Here is a 16608-nt window from a genome sequence, read left to right as displayed (position 1 = left end):
TTTTCCTTTTTTTTCCTTCTTCAGTAACAATTTACAATTCCTGATAACCTGCAAAATCAAAATGTTGTGCAGACAACACCATTTACATTTTCACGATATTATCACCAACAATATATTCAGCGAAAAGTCAAGAAAAACCTTAATGAGTTGTGGGCTTGTGGTCAAGAAAAAACCATAGCATACCTTCTTTAATGTACTGACAAACTTTCTGAAAAAATCTCCAAGAGAAATCTTTTGGTAGAAGCAAGTTCGGTTAGTCAGCAACAGCTTCTTTCCTCTCACGCCATTTTGAAGGCTATCTGAAAATAAAATGCAAAGGCTACATTAAATTACTTTTTTGAATAGTTTTCATAGGTAAAGGACAGAGATAGGCCACTTACCACCGCTTCCCAAAATCCAGACTTCTCCCAAGGAGGCTTTAATATATCAACTGGATCGACAAGGTCCTGAGGTGCTGATAGGGAAGACATCTAAGACTCGTAAAAGAAAACCAGAAAACTAAGCCTCTAAGGTAAAACAAAACGAAGGTATAATAGCAGTATCATTTACAAAGTTCTGGACTGACCGGTTTACAGGCAAATAAGAAGCGACAACTGGCCGAAAAATGGGCTCTCGGATCCCCAGCAAAGTTGCCCAGTGCTTGAATAGCTTTAAATGCATCAGCAATTATTTTTTCCTTTTTTCAGCCCTGGAATGAAACAGACAAATAACTACTACCTACTACAAAAAACACCTCTATGATCATTTTTTGGGCATTGTATTTAAAAATAAAGAACACGTTTTTACTAAACCCTAAACCCTTTTACACTCAATAGATGCAGCAACTGCCGACAAAGGCTCTCCGGATTCCCTAGCAAAGTTGCCCATTTCTTGAATATTTCTTTATAATGCACAACAATTTTTTTTTTTCCTTTTTTTTTCACTTTCCTTTTCTTCGATTTTTTTTTCCTCCCCTTTTTTTCTTCCTTTTTTTTTTCTTCAATTTTTGTTTTTTTTTTTTTTCTTTTTCCTTTTTTATCCTTTTCTTTCCTTTTTAGGAAGGGTTATCAGGCCCTTAGCAAGATTGCCTAGTGCTTGAATAGCTTCAGCTGCAACAGCAATGTTTTTTCTTGTTTTTTTTCTTCCTTCAAAATGTTTACAATTGTGACAACCCTGCAAAATTCAAAAGTTGCACACAGGCAACACCCATTATTTGGTCACGATATTAACACCAACACTAAGTTCTGCATAAAATCATGAAATAACATGGATTGAGTTGTGGGACTTTTGGTCCAGGAAACTATAGCATACTTTTCTTTCAAGGTTAGATAACTTTCTGAAAATCCACAGGAGCATGCTTTTTGGTGGATGCATGTTTGGTTAGTTCAGCAACAGCCACTTTCCTCTCACACCATTTTGAAGCTTTCTAAAAATAAAATACAAAAATTAAGAATAAAAGCCAACAATAAATTATTTTTTGAATATTTTTAATAGGTAAAAGACACAGATAGGCCACTTACCACCGCTTCCCAAAATCCAGACTTCTCCAAAGGCTTTAATATATCAACTGGATCGATAAGGTCCTGAGGTGCTGATAGAGAAGATATCTTAAGACTCATAAAAGACAGCCAGAAATCTAAGCCTCTAAGGTAAAACAACACGAAGGTATAATATCAGTACCATTTACAAAGGCAAGCTTCAATTCATTAAAGCTTAAGATGGTTGGTCAGAATCAGTGATGCACATAAATTGCGGTTCACACAAACCTAGAACCTAATCAAGGAATGGGTTAGGCAAGGGGTAGACAGATTCTACAAAAGTAAAAGACAGCACTGTATTACCTCGACCTTTGGCTACGTGGAGACTTGACACATTGGCCAGATGTACACTCAAGCCAATTATCTAAGGTACTCAATGTACACTCATGCATATGCTTTTTGTTGTCACCAAGGCTTTTCAAGACATTTGAAAAATCTGAAAAAATCCCCTGCACGAGCCAAATTCGTATAAATGATCAAGCCTTCACAGGAGCTATGTACATGAAAGAAGAGTTTCAATATTGGGATTTAAAGATACAACTATTGGCTTTGAGGAATTCGGGATTTAATAAACGATCCCAAGCATTTATATTATTGAGATCGTAAATCTCAGTTAGTAAGTTCAAGTGAATCTTAGTAAACCTATAACCTATAGCATAAAGAGTACCTAGCTTGACTTCTCAACCGGATGTCCCATTGTAGTCCGAAGAGCACCAACTGTGGACAAAGTAGCAATTATCAAATTTTAGAACTGTCGTGTAGACGCCCTTATAGAGCTCCAAATAGATTTCCTAAAACAATAAGATAAAAGGGCACATCATGTAGATAATAATATACTCCATATACAAAATTTGATAGTTATTTTAAATTTTCTACTGAACGTACCAATTCCAGTTCTCCTCTTCCAGAATTTTGGTTACATTTTCAATAGATTCCAAGTGGACCTAGACAGAAGATAAAGTCAGATTGACGGCATGCCCTCTTAAATCATAAACAAATTTGATGATTAACAAACATATACTCCATATTACAAACCTTCCAATCAGAACTCTATAAGCCTTTTAACAAAGTGGGGGTGACCTTTTCACTTATATCTTCACGTGGAAGTCCATCTATGCCACCAGTTAAGTTACTTTAACAACCTTCTTTGGAGTTGCAGATTCCTGGAAAGAGTAATACTAGTAAATTTGTATTGAAGAACAAGCTCATATTGGAAAATGACAGTATCACAACATCAATAGAATAAGAACACTACATAACTAAAATTTATAAAAAAAAACAAGATATAATACCTTTAGAGCATGATCAAACAGTTAAAAACCAAATCAGAGAACTTTAGGTTTTAGGTTTCTGATCTGAAGATGGACATCTTGATGGATCCAGAGGTCTTAACATATTTATAGACACAGGAAATGATGACGTATATTATGCGTTATCCTGCATGTGCAATCCGGCCACACAATAGCAATTATATTCACAAGAAGTGAGGAGAAAAAACAAGCAATGCTTGCCTCTCATAAGTTTACAGTGATAGTTACCAGAATCTTTAACATCAGAACATTCAAAGCAGTTAAAATTTGACGTCCATCATCCATCTCCGGAAGCCTATCATCCAAAAGCCAGAGAAATAGTTCATTGATGAGACTATCAGAGTACACTCCTTAACTGCATAAGCAAGGCTCTTGTTCTGAAAAGTCTGTGACAAAAGCAATAACCACTTCAGGTTCAATTGACACCCAAATAATCAAAATCATGACATGACTCTTAAATTTTAGGCGTTATTAGTTAAAAGGTCAGACTAATTACCTAGCAACGTTGCCCAATGCTTGAATAGCTTTATACGCTGTAGCAATTATTTTTTTTCTCTTTTTCCCTTTTTTTACTTTTTTTCTTTTTATCCTTTTATTCCTTTTTTCTCTTTTTTTAGAAGGTTTCTCAGGCCCTTAGGAAGGTTTCCCAGCGCTTGAATAGCTTCAGCTGCGACAACAATGTTTTTTTTCCTTTTTTTTCCTTCTTTCAGTAACATTTACATTCCTGATAACCTGCAAAAATCAAAATGTTGTGCAGACAACACCATTTACATTTTCACGATATTATCACCAACAATATATTCAGCGAAAAGTCAAGAAAAACCTTAATTGAGTTGTGGGCTTGTGGTCAAGAAAAACCATAGCATACCTTCTTTAATGTATGACAAACTTTCTGAAAAAATCTCCAAGAGAAATCTTTTTGGTGGAAGCAAGTTCGGTTAGTTCAGCAACAGCTTCTTTTCTCTCACGCCATTTTGAAGCTATCTGAAAATAAAATGCAAAGGCTACATTAAATTACTTTTTGAATAGTTTTCATAGGTAAAGGACAGAGATAGGCCACTTACCACCGCTTCCCAAAATCCAGACTTCTCCCAAGGAGGCTTTAATATATCAACTGGATCGACAAGGTCCTGAGGTGCTGATAGGGAAGACATCTAAGACTCGTAAAAGAAAACCAGAAAACTAAGCCTCTAAGGTAAAACAAAACGAAGGTATAATAGCAGTATCATTTACAAAGTTCTGGACTGACCGGTTTACAGGCAAATAAGAAGCGACAACTGGCCGAAAAATGGGCTCTCGGATCCCCAGCAAAGTTGCCCAGTGCTTGAATAGCTTTAAATGCATCAGCAATTATTTTTTCCTTTTTTTCCTTTTTTGTTTTTTTCATTTTCTTTCCTTTTTTTTTTTTTTTTTCTTTTTTTAGGAAGGGTTCTCAACCCTTAGGAAGGTTGCCCTGCGCTTGAATAGCTTCAGCTGCAACAACAATGTATTTTTCTTTTTTTTTTCCTTTTTTTCCTTCCTTCAGTAACCTTTACATTGGTGATAACCTGCAAACATCAAAATGTTGTGCAGACAACACCAATTACATTTTCACAATATTATCACCAATAATATATTCTGTGAAAAGTCAAGAAAAACCTTAATTGAGTTGTGGGCTTGTGGTCAAGAAAAACCATAGCATACCTTCTTTAATGTATGACAAACTTTCTGAAAAAATCTCCAAGAGAAATCTTTTTGGTGGAAGCAAGTTCGGTTAGTTCAGCAACAGCTTCTTTTCTCTCACGCCATTTTGAAGCTATCTGAAAATAAAATGCAAAGGCTACATTAAATTATTTTTTGAATAGTTTTCATAGGTAAAGGACAGAGATAGGCCACTTACCACCGCTTACCAAAATCCAGACTTCTCCTAAGGAGGCTTTAATATATCAACTGGATCGACAAGGTCCTGAGGTGCTGATAGGGAAGACATCTAAGACTCGTAAAAGAAAACCAGAAAACTAAGCCTCTAAGGTAAAACAAAACGAAGGTATAATAGCAGTATCATTTACAAAGTTCTGGACTGACCGGTTTACAGGCAAATAAGAAGCGACAACTGGCCGAAAAATGGGCTCTCGGATCCCCAGCAAAGTTGCCCAGTGCTTGAATAGCTTTAAATGCATCAGCAATTATTTTTTCCTTTTTTTCCTTTTTTGTTTTTTTCATTTTCTTTCCTTTTTTCTTTTTTTTTTCTTTTTTTAGGAAGGGTTCTCAACCCTTAGGAAGGTTGCCCTGCGCTTGAATAGCTACAGCTGCAACAACAATGTATTTTTCTTTTTTTTTCCTTTTTTTCCTTCCTTCAGCAACCTTTACATTCGTGATAACCTGCAAACATCAAAATGTTGTGCAGACAACACCAATTACATTTTCACAATATTATCACCAATAATATATTCTGTGAAAAGTCAAGAAAAACCTTAATTGAGTTGTGGGCTTGTGGTCAAGAAAAACCATAGCATACCTTCTTTAATGTATGACAAACTTTCTGAAAAAATCTCCAAGAGAAATCTTTTTGGTGGAAGCAAGTTCGGTTAGTTCAGCAACAGCTTCTTTCCTCTCATGCCATTTTGAAGCTTTCTGAAAATAAAATGCAAAGGCTACATTAAATTATTTTTTGAATAGTTTTCATAGGTAAAGGATAGAGATAGGCCACTTACCACCGCTTCCCAAAATACAGACTTATCCTAAGGAGGCTTTAATATATCAACTGGATCGATAAGGTCTTGAGGTGCTGATAGGGAAGACATCTTAGACTCATAAAAGAAAACCAGAAATCTAAGCCTCTAAGGTAAAACAACACGAAGGTATAATAGTAGTATCATTTACAAAGTTCTGGACTAACCGGTTTACAGGCAAATAAGAAGCAGCAACTGGCCGAAAAATGGGCTCTCGGATCCCTAGCACAGTTGCCCAGTGCTTGAATAGGTTTAAATACGTCAGCAATTATTTTTTTCATTTTTTTCTTTTTTTTTTCTTTTTTAAGGAAGGGTTCTCATGCCAAGGTTGCCCAGCGCTTGAATAGCTTCAGCTGCAACAACAATGTTTTTTTTCTTTTTTTTCCATCTGTAACATTTACATTCGTGATTACCTGCAAAAATCAAAATGTTGTGCAGGCAACACCAATTACATTTTCACAATATTATCACCAAAAATATATTCTGCGAAAAGTCAAGAAAAACCTTAATTGAGTTGTGGACTTGTGGTCAAGGAAACCAATAGCATACCTTCTTTAATGTATGACAAACTTTCTGAAAAAATCTCCAAGAGAAATCTTTTTGGTTGAAGCAAGTTCGGCTAGTTCAGCCTCTTTCCTCTCCCACCATTTTGAAGCTTTCTGAAAATAAAATACAAAAATTATGAATAAAAGCCTACAATAATTATTTTTTGAATATTTTTAATAGGTAAAAGACAAAGATAGGACACTTACCACCGCTTCCCAATATCCAGCCTTCTCCAAAGGCTTTAATATATAAACTGGATCGATAAGGTCCTGAGGAGCTGATAGGGAAGATATCTTAGACTCATAAAAGACAGCCAGAAATCTAAGCCTCTAAGGTAAAACAACACGAAGGTATAATATCAGTACCATTTACAAAGGCAGCTTCAATTCATTAAAGCTTAAGATGGTTGGTCAGAATCAGTGATGCACATAAATTGGGTTCCCACAAAACCTAGAACCTAATCAAGGAATGGGTTAGGCAAGGGGTAGACAGATTCTACAAAAGTAAAAGACAACACTGTATTACCTCGACCTTTGGCTACGTGGTGACTTGACAACATTGGCCAGATATACACTCAAGCCAAGTATCTAAGGTACTAGATGTACACTCATGCATATGCTTTTTGTTGTCACCAAGGCATTTCAAGACATCAGAAAAATCTGAAAGAATCCCTTGCACGAGCTACATTCGTGTAAATGATCAAGCCTTCACAGGAGCTATGTACATGAAAGAAGAGTTTCAATATTGGGATTTAAAGATACAACTATTGGCTTTGAGGAATTCGGGATTTAATAAACGATCCCAAGCATTTTTATTATTGAGATCGTAAATCTCAGTTAGTAAGCTCAAGTGAATCTTAGTAAACCTATAACCTATAGCATAAAAGAGTACCTAGCTTGACTTCTCAACCGGATGTCCCATTGTAGTCCGAAGAGCACCAACTGTGGACAAAGTAGCAATTATCAAATTTTAGAACTGTCGTGTAGACGCCCTTATAGAGCTCCAAATAGATTTCCTAAAACAATAAAGATAAAAGGGCACATCATGTAGATAATAATATACTCCATATACAAAATTTGATAGTTATTTTAAATTTTCTACTGAACGTACCAATTCCAGTTCTCCTCTTCCAGAATTTTGGTTACATTTTCAATAGATTCCAAGTGGACCTAGACAGAAGATAAAGTCAGATTGACGGCATGCCCTCTTAAATCATAAACAAATTTGATGATTAACAAACATATACTCCATATTACAAACCTTCCAATCAGAACTCTATAAGCCTTTTAACAAAGTGGGGGTGACCTTTTCACTTATATCTTCACGTGGAAGTCCATCTATGCCACCAGTTAAGTTACTTTAACAACCTTCTTTGGAGTTGCAGATTCCTGGAAAGAGTAATATATTGGAAAATGACAGTATCACAACATCAATAGAATAAGAACACTACATAACTAAAATTTATAAAAAAAAACAAGATATAATACCTTTAGAGCATGATCAAACAGTTAAAAACCAAATCAGAGAACTTTAGGTTTTAAGTTTCTGATCTGAAGATGGACATCTTGATTGATCCAGAGGACTTAACAGATTTATAGGCACAGGAAATGATGACGTATATTATGCGTTATCCTGCATGTGCAATCCGGCCACACAATAGCAATTATATTCACAAGAAGAGAGGAGAAAAAACAAGCAATGCTTGCCTCTCATAAGTTTACAGTGACAGTTACCAGAATCTTTAACATCAGAACATTCAAAGCAGTTAAAATTTGACGTCTATCATCCATCTCCGGAAGCCTATCATGCAAAAGCCAGAGAAACAGTTCATTGATGAGACTATCAGAGTACACTCCTTAACTGCATAAGCAAGGCTCTTGTTCTGAAAAGTCTGTGACAAAAGCAATAACCACTTCAGGTTCACTTGACACCCAAATAATCAAAATCATGACATGACTCTAAAATTTTAGGCGTTATTAGTTAAAAGGTCAGACTAATTACCTAGCAACGTTGCCCAATGCTTGAATAGCTTTATACGCAGTAGCAATTATTTTTTTTCTCTTTTTCCCTTTTTTTACTTTTTTTCTTTTTTTCCTTTTTTTCCTTTTTTCTCTTTTTTTTAGAAGGGTTCTCAGTCCCTTAGGAAGGTTGCCCAGCGCTTGAATAGCTTCAGCTGCGACAACAATGTTTTTTCCTTTTTTTCCTTCCTTCAGTAACATTTACATTCCTGATAACCTGCAAAAATAAAAATGTTGTGCAAACAACACCATTTACATTTTCACGATATTATCACCAACAATATATTCTGCGAAAAGTCAAGAAAAACCTTAATTGAGTTGTGGGCTTGTGGTCAAGAAAAACCATAGCATACCTTCTTTAATGTATGACAAACTTTCTGAAAAAATCTCCAAGAGAAATCTTTTTGGTGGAAGCAAGTTCGGTTAGTTCAGCAACAGCTTCTTTCCTCTCACGCAATTTTGAAGCTATCTGAAAATAAAATGCAAAGGCTACATTAAATTATTTTTTGAATAGTTTTCATAGGTAAAGGACAGAGATAGGACACTTACCACCGCTTCCCAAAATCCAGACTTCTCCTAAGGAGGCTTTAATATATCAACTGGATCGACAAGGTCCTGAGGTGCTGATAGGGAAGACATCTTAGACTCGTAAAAGAAAACCAGAAATCTAAGCCTCTAAGGTTAAACAACACGAAGGTATAATAGCAGTATCATTTACAAAGTTCTGGACTGACCGGTTTACAGGCAAATAAGAAGCGACAACTGGCCGAAAAATGGGCTCTCGGATCCCCAGCAAAGTTGCCCAGTGCTTGAATAGCTTTAAATGCATCAGCAATTATTTTTTCCTTTTTTTCCTTTTTTTGCTTTTTTTCATTTACTTTCCTTTTTTTCTTTTTTTTTCTTTTTTTAGGAAGGGTTCTCATGCCCTTAGGAAGGTTGCCGAGCGCTGGAATAGCTTCAGCTGCAACAACAATGTTTTTTTCTTTTTTTTTTCCTTTTTTTCCTTCCTTCAGTAACCTTTACATTCGTGATAACCTGCAAAAATCAAAATGTTGTGCATATAACACAAATTACATTTTCACAATATTATCACCAACAATATATTCTGTGAAAAGTCAAGAAAAACCTTAATTGAGTTGTGGGCTTGTGGTCAAGAAAAACCATAGTATACCTTCTTTAATGTATTACAAACTTTCTGAAAAAATCTCCAAGAGAAATCTTTTTGGTGGAAGCAAGTTCGGTTAGTTCAGCAACAGCTTCTTTCCTCTCATGCCATTTTGAAGCTTTCTGAAAATAAAATGCAAAGGCTACATTAAATTATTTTTTGAATATTTTTCATAGGTAAAGGACAGAGATAGGCCACTTACCACCGCTTCCCAAAATCCAAACTTATAAAAAGGAGGCTTTAATATATCAACTGGATCGATAAGGTCCTGAGGTGCTGATAGGGAAGACATCTTAGACTTGTAAAAGAAAACCAGAAATCTAAGCCTCTAAGGTAAAACAACACGAAGGTATAATAGTAGTATCATTTACAAAGTTCTGGACTAACCGGTTTACAGGCAAATAAGAAGCAACAATTGGCCGAAAAATGGGCTCTCGGATCTCTAGCACAGTTGCCCAGTGCTTGAATAGCTTTAAATACATCAGCAATTATTTTTTTCATTTTTTTTCCTTTTTTTTCTTTTTTTTTTCTTTTTTTAGGAAGGGTTCTCATGCCAAGGTTGCCCAGAGCTTGAATAGCTTCAGCTGCAACAACAATGTGTTTTCTTTTTTTTTTCCTTTTTTTCCTTCCTTCAGTAACCTTTACATTCGTGATAACCTGCAAAAATCAAAATGTTGTGCAAATAACACCAATTACATTTTCACGATATTAACACCAACAATATATTCTGCGAAAAGTCAAGATAAACCTTAATTGAGTTGTGGACCTGTGGTCAAGGAAACCCATAGCATACCTTCTTTAATGTATGACAAACTTTCTGAAAAAATCTCCAAGAGAAATCTTTTTGGTGGAAGCAAGTTCGGTTAGTTCAGCAACAGCTTCTTTCCTCTCACGCAATTTTGAAGCTATCTGAAAATAAAATACAAAAATTACGAATAAAAGCCTACTATAAATTATTTTTTGAATATTTTTAATACGTAAAAGACAAAGATAGGACACTTACCACAGCTTCCCAATATCCAGACTTCTCCAAAAGCTTTAATATATCAACTGGATCGATAAGGTCCTGAGGAGCTGATAGGGAAGATATCTTAGACTCATAAAAGACAGCCAGAAATCTAAGCCTCTAAGGTAAAAACAACACGAAGGTATAATATCAGTACCATTTACAAAGGCAGCTTCAATTCATTAAAGCTTAAGATGGTTGGTCAGAATCATTGATGCACATAAATTGGGTTCCGACAAAACCTAGAACCTAATCAAGGAATGGGTTAGGCAAGGGGTAGACAGATTCTACAAAAGTAAAAGACAGCACTGTAATACCTCGACCTTTGGCTACGTGGCGACTTGACAACATTGGCCAGATGTACACTCAAGCCAAGTATCTAAGGTACTCGATGTACACTCATGCATATGCTTTTTGTTGTCACCAAGGCATTTCAAGACATCTGAAAAATCAGAAAGAATCCCTTGCACAAGCTACATTCGTGTAAATGATCAAGCCTTCACAGGAGCTATGTACATGAAAGAAGAGTTTCAATATTGGGATTTAAAGATACAACTATTGGCTTTGAGGAATTCGGGATTTAATATACGATCCCAAGCATTTTTATTATTGAGATTGTAAATCTCAGTTAGTAAGCTCAAGTGAATCTTAATAAACCTATAACCTATAGCATAAAAGAGTACCTAGCTTGACTTCTCAACTGGATGTCCCATTGTAGTCCGAAGAGCACCAACTGTTGACAAAGTAGCAATTATCAAATTTTAGAACTGTCGTGTTGACGCCCTTATAGAGCTCCAAATAGATCTCCTAAAACAAGAAAGATAAAAGGGCACATCATGTAGATAATAATATATTCCATATACAAAATTTGATAGTTATTTCAAATTTTCTACTGAACGTACCAGTTCCAGTTCTCCTCTTCCAGAATTTTGGTTACATTTTCAATAGATTCCAAGTGGACCTAGACAGAAGATAAAGTCAGATTGACGGCATGCCCTCTTAAATCATAAACAAATTTGATGATTAACAAACATATACTCCATATTACAAACCTTCCAATCAGAACTCTATAAGCCTTTTAACAAAAGGGGGGTGACCTTTTCACTTATATCTTCACGTGGAAGTCCATCTATGCCACCAGTTAAGTTACTTTAACAACCTTCTTTGGAGTTGTAGATTCCTGGAAAGAGTAAAAGTTGTAAATTTGTATTGAAGAACAAGCTCATATTGGAAAATGACAGTATCACAACATCAATAGAATAAGAACACTACATAACTAAAATTTATAAAAAAAACAAGATATAATACCTTTAGAGCATGATCAAACAGTTAAAAACCAAATCAGAGAACTTTAGGTTTTATGTTTCTGATCTGAAGATGGACATCTTGATTGATCCAGAGGTCTTAACAGATTTATAGCCACAGGAAATGATGACGTATATTATGCGTTATCCTGCATGTGCAATCCGGCCACACAATAGCAATTATATTCACAAGAAGAGAGGAGAAAAAACAAGCAATGCTTGCCTCTCATAAGTTTACAGTGATAGTTACCAGAATCTTTAACATCAGAACATTCAAAGCAGTTAAAATTTGACGTCCATCATCCATCTCCGGAAGCCTATCATCCAAAAGCCAGAGAAACAGTTCATTGATGAGACTATCAGAGTACACTCCTTAACTGCATAAGCAAGGCTCTTGTTCTGAAAAGTCTGTGACAAAAGCAATAACCACTTCAGGTTCAATTGACACCCAAAAAATCAAAATCATGACATGACGCTTAAATTTTAGGCGTTATTAGTTAAAAGGTCAGACTAATTACCTAGCAACGTTGCCCAATGCTTGAATAGCTTTATACGCAGTAGCAATTATTTTTTTTCTCTTTTTCCCTTTTTTCCCTTTTTTTGTTTTTTTCCTTTTTTTCCTTTTTTCTCTTTTTTTTAGAAGGGTTCTCAGGCCCTTAGGAAGGTTGCCCAGCGCTTGAATAGCTTCAGCTGCGACAACAATGTTTTTTCCTTTTTTTCCTTCCTTCAGTAACATTTACATTCCTGATAACCTGCAAAAATCAAAATGTTGTGCAGACAACACCATTTATATTTTCACGATATTAACACCAACAATATATTCTGCGAAAAGTCAAGAAAAACCTTAATTGAGTTGTGGGCTTGTGGTCAAGAAAAACCATAGCATACCTTCTTTAATGTATGACAAACTTTCTGAAAAAATCTCCAAGAGAAATCTTTTTGGTGGAAGCAAGTTCGGTTAGTTCAGCAACAGCTTCTTTCCTCTCACGCCATTTAGAAGCTATCTGAAAATAAAATGCAAAGGCTACATTAAATTATTTTTTGAATAGTTTTCATAGGTAAAGGACATAGATAGGCCACTTACCACCGCTTCCCAAAATCCAGACTTCTCCTAAGGAGGCTTTAATATATCAACCGGATCGACAAGGTCCTGAGGTGCTGATAGGGAAGACATCTTAGACTCGTAAAAGAAAACCAGAAATCTAAGCCTCTAAGGTAAAACAACACGAAGGTATAATAGCAGTATCATTTACAAAGTTCTGGACTGACCGGTTTACAGGCAAATAAGAAGCGACAACTGGCCGAAAAATGGGCTTTCGGATCCCCAGCAAAGTTGCCCAGTGCTTGAATAGCTTTAAATGCATCAGCAATTATTTTTTCCTTTTTTTCCCTTTTTTGCTTTTTTCATTTTCTTTCCTTTTTTTTCTTTTTTTTTTCTTTTTTTAGGAAGGGTTCTCATGCCCTTAGGAAGGTTGCCCAGCGCTTGAATAGCTTCAGCTGCAACAACAATGTTTTTTCTTTTTTTTTCCTTTTTTTCCTTCCTTCAGTAACATTTACATTCGTGATAACCTGCAAAAATCAAAATGTTGTGCAGATAACACCAATTACATTTTCACGATATTAACACCAACAATATATTTTGTGAAAAGTCAAGATAAACCTTAATTGAGTTGTGGACCTGTGGTCAAGGAAACCCATAGCACACCTTCTTTAATGTATGACAAACTTTCTGAAAAATCTCCAAGAGAAATCTTTTTGGTTGAAGCAAGTTCGGCTAGTTCAGCAACAGCCTCTTTCCTCTCCCACCATTTTGAAGCTTTCTGAAAATAAAATACAAAAATTATGAATAAAAGGCTACGTGAAATTATTTTTTGAATATTTTTCATAGGTAAAGGACAAAGATAGGCCACTTACAACCGCTTCCTAAAATCCAGACTTCTCCAAAGGCTTTAATATATCAACTGGATCGATAAGGTCCTGAGGTGCTGATAGGGAAGATATCTTAGACTCGTAAAAGACAGCCATAAATCTAAGCCTCAAGGTAAAACAACACGAAGGTTTAATAGCAGTATCTACAAAGCCATCTCCAATTTATTAAAGCTTAAGATGGTTGGGCCAGAGCAGTGCTGCACATAAAATTGCAGTTAACGCAAAGCCTAGAACCTAATCAAGGATTGGGCTAGGCTAGGGGGTGTTCAGATTCTGCAAAAGTAAGTGACAGCATTAAATTGGCCTGATCCTAGGCTACGTGGGGAGTTGACAGCATTGGCCAGAAACATTGTTCAAATGCCAAACAAAGACTTAAGCAGAGTACACATACCATCAGCTACACTCTTAAGTGGGTACTGAACCCACAGCCTAAGGAACAGCTTCTGGTTTTGGCTCCTTAACCTGCTCAGACCCGCCAAATGGAATATGCAAGATATATTGATCTCAGTCATAACAAAATTTAATTTATACATATTGCATTATAAATAGAGACTGAGAGCTGCATGTGTCAAATAACAACTATAGCATAGAAGATCAGCATCCACAAGTTGCATAAATATTGAGACATTAAACCGAAAGAACATAGTGTCGTATAGAATCAGACTGAACTAAGACTGAAGCACCTGCATAGATCTCCAACAGTTAAAACAATAACTATCAAATCGACTATGTAAGTCTATGCAAATAGTGATCATCAAACTATGCAACATAACATTCATACAAAAGGAAGATCCACGACATCACAATATGATAAAAACACTACATAATTAAAAAAAAAGATAAAACAAGATAAAACAGATCAAGATATAATACCTTTGTGAGCATGATCAAACATTTAACAACCAAATCAGAGAACTTCTGGTTCCTGATTTCAAGAGATCATTTGATGGAGATGGCCATCTTGATGGATCCAGGTCTTGACAGATATATAAGCACAGGAAATGATGAAATACATTCTACGTTATCCTGCACGTGCAATCCAGCCATCCAACGGCAATTATATTGGCAAGAAGAAAAGAGAAAAACTAGCAATGCTTGCCTTATAAGTTTACAGTGATAGTTACCAGAATCTTTAACATCAGAACATTCAAAGCTCTTAAAAGTTGACTTCCATCATCCATTGGGGATTACTATCATCCAAAAGCCGGAGCAATAGTTCCATGATGAGACTATCAAGAGTACTCTCTTTAACTGCATAAGCAAGCCTCTTGTTCTTAAAAGTCTGCAACAAAAGCAATAACAACTTCAGACCTCAATTTTAGGCGTTATTAGTTAAAAGGTCAGATTAGTTACCTGCATCATAGTATCCATGACATATTTACAAGATCTTGAAGAGGCACCAGTGAGGCTGAAGTCAAAAGTCTTCACAACCTGCTAGAAATGATAACAATTGTGAGGATCTCATGGAAACAATGCCGAAGAGGTATGTCAAAAATAGCAAAACAATTGCCTTATTCGCCAGGCATGAAACTAGTCTATCAGCATCTTTCACTATGTCAAACTCCTAGATTAAGATGTGATTTGAAGACTACCGATTCACAATAATATTCAGAAATTATCACACTATTCGGTTATTTGGACAACGTTTTTCAGAAGCATCAATGAACAAATCTGAGCAGATATTTCAAGGACATACCTATCTTTTGAAAAAGCATATTCTATGATTTCCAAAGCTTCATTTCCCAACACCAGTATAAGCCCGTGGCATTGTAGTCTATATGTGTGGATTTCAGGAAGGCCATAGTTCTCCATGAGAGAAAAACAACATAAATTAGTAGAAAGTTAACACATCTATAAATTATTAAGAGATAATGGGTTCAGGAAAAATAGCAAATCAGTTTGGATAGTGGTGTTGATTATAGACAATTAGTAATTCAGTACATAAAAGTTTGAATACCGATTGAAAGTTGGGATGCCCATGGATCTTGATAAGTCACCACTTTGCTCAGCTGGATCAAACCTGTGGGCATTAAAAACTAATTACCATAACCAAAAGAAAAGGAACAATGAAGTCATTAATGATCTTTCCCTTCAAGTTTATGAATATATAAATCATCCCAACAGTTTACAATGAATGCCTTGCCTTGACAGACAACAACTTGGAACAGATTTGAGTCCAAAGACATTCTTTCCATCATTTAAGTATATTCTAGAGTATTCACATATAACAGCAAGTTCAACAAATACAAGTTGTTCATAACTGCTAAAAGAAATTTTAGATGTAGCATGCCCTCCATGGGAAATGAGCCTTAGAGTGAACAAAATCATGATGGATAAATTAACCTAAGAATCTAGTCATTAATAAAAGCAATACCTAAATATGTAGACACTCTTCCAAACTAGAAAAAACCCCTATATATACCAACACAGAAACAAATCACGATACTTCAATTCAATTTACAATTCAATTAGGGAGAAAGATGAGAAGAAAAAGGAGAAGAAGGAGAAAAGACCCACGATGGGAGGGCGGACGGCGATGGGTTCGCGCAGTTGGCAGCGGCGGCAAGGCCGCGAGTCAGCAGCCACGTGACGCTGCCCACGAATCCGGACCAGCGACCTGCTGCAGGAGACGACGGCGTCTGATGATGGCGAGTAGCAGCCGCGGCGGGGACCAAACTCCGAGACAGCCAAGTCCTCGGCTTTCTTCTCCGGGCAAGCAGGCCGGCGGCGTGAAATCTGCGAGGGCTATGACTCTTGGTGTGGGGAAAACACGAGTCATTTCTGCCAATTGAGATATGGAGATGGAGATGCCGTTGGGAAGGGAGATGGAGAGGGATATTTTTAATTTAATTTAGGGTTTCTAGGCAATTTTAATTTATGGAGTACTACTCTTATTTGGGTTTATTTATATTGGAATTTTAGTTTATGGAATGTAAATTGGGCTTTATTTGTTTTGTAATTGTGTTCGATTTTATGATTTGGACGCATTTATAAAATATATACTAGAGTTCTAAATTGGGTGGTATGGCTATCTCATTACATTTATGTTTTAAAAATTAGGTTTTAATCTGGACTATTTTTTATTTTACTTTGTATAAATAT

At 35.9% G+C, this 16608-nt stretch overlaps 2 long non-coding RNA genes across 49 annotated transcripts; both read right to left on the bottom strand.

Annotated features, from left to right (window-relative positions):
* Nucleotides 1–1344: 1344 nt before the first annotated feature.
* On the bottom strand, nucleotides 1345–1673 carry LOC121807677. The gene is made up of 3 exons (XR_006051997.1): nucleotides 1660–1673; nucleotides 1500–1570; nucleotides 1345–1405 (listed from the first exon to the last, which is right to left on the bottom strand). It is a non-coding gene; the product is annotated as an uncharacterized LOC121807677 (long non-coding RNA).
* Nucleotides 1674–1850: 177 nt separating this feature from the next.
* On the bottom strand, nucleotides 1851–16383 carry LOC121807657. Of its 48 annotated transcripts, none has more exons than XR_006051873.1 (54): nucleotides 16024–16383; nucleotides 15464–15526; nucleotides 15203–15312; nucleotides 14860–14937; nucleotides 14631–14788; nucleotides 14380–14532; nucleotides 13898–13968; nucleotides 13492–13562; nucleotides 13238–13397; nucleotides 12847–13146; nucleotides 12662–12735; nucleotides 12466–12601; nucleotides 12096–12329; nucleotides 11828–11985; nucleotides 11582–11726; nucleotides 11326–11453; nucleotides 11176–11234; nucleotides 10957–11080; nucleotides 10591–10781; nucleotides 10431–10522; nucleotides 10271–10341; nucleotides 10061–10176; nucleotides 9655–9924; nucleotides 9470–9543; nucleotides 9274–9389; nucleotides 8837–9137; nucleotides 8652–8725; nucleotides 8456–8571; nucleotides 8086–8319; nucleotides 7818–7975; nucleotides 7572–7716; nucleotides 7345–7472; nucleotides 7195–7253; nucleotides 6976–7099; nucleotides 6610–6800; nucleotides 6450–6541; nucleotides 6291–6361; nucleotides 6088–6197; nucleotides 5706–5951; nucleotides 5521–5594; nucleotides 5325–5440; nucleotides 4892–5188; nucleotides 4707–4796; nucleotides 4511–4626; nucleotides 4077–4374; nucleotides 3892–3981; nucleotides 3696–3811; nucleotides 3324–3559; nucleotides 3056–3213; nucleotides 2810–2954; nucleotides 2553–2680; nucleotides 2403–2461; nucleotides 2185–2308; nucleotides 1851–1966 (listed from the first exon to the last, which is right to left on the bottom strand). It is a non-coding gene; the product is annotated as an uncharacterized LOC121807657 (long non-coding RNA). The 48 variants fall into 48 exon arrangements; XR_006051884.1 differs by having other exon boundaries at nucleotides 9470–9565; nucleotides 12466–12581; XR_006051874.1 differs by having other exon boundaries at nucleotides 9274–9409; nucleotides 12466–12581.
* Nucleotides 16384–16608: the final 225 nt, after the last annotated feature.

This window comes from Salvia splendens, chromosome 6 (genome assembly GCF_004379255.2).
Source record: "Salvia splendens isolate huo1 chromosome 6, SspV2, whole genome shotgun sequence".
Lineage (NCBI taxonomy): Eukaryota > Viridiplantae > Streptophyta > Magnoliopsida > Lamiales > Lamiaceae > Salvia > Salvia splendens.
Note: the sequence above shows the minus strand (reverse complement) of the source record. Positions and strands in the feature narration are given on the sequence as shown.